The sequence below is a fragment of the Colobus angolensis genome, unplaced genomic scaffold (assembly GCF_000951035.1).
Source record: "Colobus angolensis palliatus isolate OR3802 unplaced genomic scaffold, Cang.pa_1.0 Scaffold262, whole genome shotgun sequence".
Classification (NCBI taxonomy): domain Eukaryota; kingdom Metazoa; phylum Chordata; class Mammalia; order Primates; family Cercopithecidae; genus Colobus; species Colobus angolensis.
In genome coordinates this window covers 394798-398255 of record NW_012115844.1, presented here as the reverse complement: position 1 = coordinate 398255, position 3458 = coordinate 394798, and the positions used below count along the sequence as shown (strand labels likewise).

The 3458-nt window shown below is 42.0% G+C and overlaps 1 pseudogene across 1 annotated transcript; it reads left to right on the top strand.

Annotated features, from left to right (window-relative positions):
• Positions 1 to 190: 190 nt before the first annotated feature.
• On the top strand, positions 191 to 1043 carry LOC105515519 (annotated as a pseudogene). The gene has a single exon (XR_001002336.1). The product of XR_001002336.1 is annotated as a 40S ribosomal protein S2 pseudogene (transcript).
• Positions 1044 to 3458: the final 2415 nt, after the last annotated feature.

Here is a 3458-nt window from a genome sequence, read left to right as displayed (position 1 = left end):
CAGCCAAAGCAAAGAAGGAAGAATGATCAGTTAAAGGGGCCACATTATACTTTGGAGGAATAAAGATATTTCTGATCCAGAGTCCTCAGATAAATTATTTTTCCCACAAGTCTTCCTAAAGGGGTCACTGCATGACAATGGAACTGTCAGTAGCATCCCTATGGTGTATGCAATGAGGAATTTGAAAACATCTATCCTTCTTCTCCGAGAAAACACCAAATGGCGGATGACGCCAGTGCAGCGGGGGGGCCCAGAGGCCCTGGTGGCCATGGGATGGGGAACCGTGGTGGCTTCCGCGGAGGTTTCGGCAGTGGCATCCGGGGCCGGGGTCGCAGCCGTGGATGGGGTCAGGGCCGAGGCCGCGGAGCTCGCAGAGGCAAGGCCGAGGATAAGGAGTGGATGCTGGTCACCAAGCTGGGCCGCTTGGTCAAGGACATGAAGATCAAGTCCCTGGAGGAGATCTACCTCTTCTCTCTGCCCATTAAGGAATCTGAGATCATTGACTTTTTCTTGGGGGCCTCTCTCAAAGACGAGGTTTTAAAGATTATGCCGGTGCAGAAGCAGACCCGTGCTGGCCAGCGCACCAGGTTCAAGGCGTTTGTTGCTATGGGGGACTACAATGGCCACGTCGCCCTGGGTGTTAAGTGCTCCAAGGAGGTGGCCACCGCCATCCGTGGGGCCATCATCCTGGCCAAACTCTCCATCGTCCCGGTGCACAGAGGCTACTGGGGGAACAAGATCGGCAAGCCCCACGAAGCTGCTCATGATGGCTGGTATTGATGACTGCTACACCTCAGCCCGGGGCTGCACTGCCACCCTGGGCAACTTCGCCAAGGCCACCTTTGATGCCATTTCTACGACCTACAGCTACCTGACCCCTGACCTCTGGAAGGAGACTGTGTTTACCAAGTCTCCCTATCAGGAATTCACTGACCACCTTGTCAAGACCCACACCAGAGTCTCCGTGCAGCGGACCCAGGCTCCAGCTGTGGCTACAACATAGGCTTTTTATACAAGAAAAATAAAGTGAATTAAGCCTGTTACTAAAAAAAAAAAAAAAAAGAAAGAAGAAAACATCTATCAACACTACCACAAATTTAATTTAGTTGCTCCGATATATTTTGTCCAAACCAAGGCAATTCTCAGATGCTCTGGATTAATCTAAGGATAAAATTTTGGGTGATAAGAAGATGTCTCTCAAACTGGGATAAAATTAGAACTGCTGGGGACACAACAGGAGTTAAAAATAGTATATATTCCTGGTGGCAGGAAGGAAATCATTTTGGCTTGGCCTTTTTCGTGATAGAAACAAATTTAAAAGATTATTTTTGTATTTAAACCAACATAAATATATTACAGAGTAGAATATAAAATGCATAAATGCTATGAAAAAGAGAGCATAAATGAAAGGATATCCCAGTTGTGTGAACAGCCTTGAGCTATATACCCAGTCCCCCAGAGGCGTCATCTCATGGTCTTCTACCTTTCAGGTTTGTTCAGAGGAAAGATTTCAAGACACTTCCCTCTACACTTTCCTCATCTGGCCAACTCCTAGTCATGTCTGATAGCTCCTTGTACTCCTTTGATCATGTCACTCTGTACATTTTGTTGTGGTTATTTGTTTAAAATCTGCCTCCCTTAATAGAATGGCAAGAAATTGGCTACCTTGTCCTCCAATTCCTGGTGCAGTGTCTGTGTGGGTATAAGAGGCCAATAAATTAATAAGTTAATGAACTAAAGATGCCTGATTGTTATGGGCTGAATTGTTTCCCCTCAAAACTAATATGTTAAAGTCCTAACTCCAGCACTTCAGAATGTGACCTTATGTGGAATAGGGCCTTTAAAAAAGTAATCAAGCTAAAACAAAGTTATACAAGTGGCCTCAATAAAATATGACTGGTGTCCTTATAAGAAGAGGAGATTTGGACATAGAGATATGCATAGAAGAAAGATCATACGAAGAAATGGCCAAGAAGATAGTCCTGGAATAGATCTTCCCTCACAACCTTCAGAAGGAACCAGCTCTGCCCACAGCTTGATCTCAGACTTTCAACCTCCAGAACTGCAAGACCATACATTTCTGTTGTTTCAGTTGCTCACTCTGTGGTACTTTGTTATACAACCCTAGAAAATTAATACACTCATCTTCAAATCCTTCAGATGGCCCTACCTCCCATTAATATAAATGTGAGTCTCTTTCCTTGCTCTCTTGCTCTCCATGTAACGAAATACATACTACCTCACAGAAGGAAGAAGTAGGCCTTCAAATCCTATACAATTTTAAGGCATTTTTTCCTTTAATATTGTAATCCAGCAGCCTTCTACCATAGGCAGAAAAATCATGAAGATAGTTTAACTGGAGAGATGACAAATAAGTGCCATTTTAGTTTATAAGGAGAATTAAATTTTTGAGAACTAAACATCCTAATTGGTATCTTAAAATTTTTCATTAAAAAACAATCCAGGTTCATTGAGTTTACTTATAAACTTTGGCTGTAGTTTACACTGAGAACAAATGGTTTTAATTTCATTACACACTACCAAATCAACCAAGTCATTGTAAATGTAAACTTAACCTTCATGTCTTCACAAACTTAAAATATGTGTGTGTGTGTGTGTGTGTGTGTGTGTGTGTGTGTGTGTGTGTGTGTGTTTCCTGGTGCTTTCCTCTAATTTTTATTGTTTAAATTTTTTTCTTTATTGCTTCTCAGTAACTGAGTGTTCCTTAAACCAGAGAGAGAAAAACAAAAGGAAAGACATTCTCAGTCATGGGACTGAGGCTGTTAGATCCCAGAGATTGTTTTCCAAAGAGTAAATCAAAGTACTTTTCCACTTGAATCACAGTACTTTTCCAGGACTAGCTATAGGATTATCATGGCACAAATTTATTTGCCGTGACAGAATAGAGAAAATTTAGGCTATTATTTTCCACAAACCCTAAACACTTTTGCAAGAATATCAAAACCCTAGGTTAACATTGTTTCACTTAATATGACCCAGTGTTAACAATTAAACAGGGCCAAGCATTCTGTAAATATTTAAAACCCTACTAATTTACACTTGGCATCATCTATGAAAAATTTGGGTACCTGCCACTCATTTGGAATTCAGGTGTGAATTATAAAGTGCTCAACAAATTTCAAATAACAGAAGGCAGGCCAGGTTCATATGCAGGCAGGAGTACTAAGGGTAAGGAGAAGTGCTAGCTGACGTCCTAACATCAAATGAGGAAGCAGGAAACCCATAAAAACTGGTCACAAACATATAAAACCCCAGTATTCATTTTTTATAGAAGCACCGAATGTTAAATGTGCCATAGGCCCCAAGATATTAATGTAATACAACCCAACAGAAGGAGACAGGGTCGCTGCAGTGTTCCCTGGAAAGGCAAAGGGATCAGGAACCAGGCACTCGGAAGGCCCCCTGATTAGCCAGGCTACTTGGAAAAGTCATTTAAT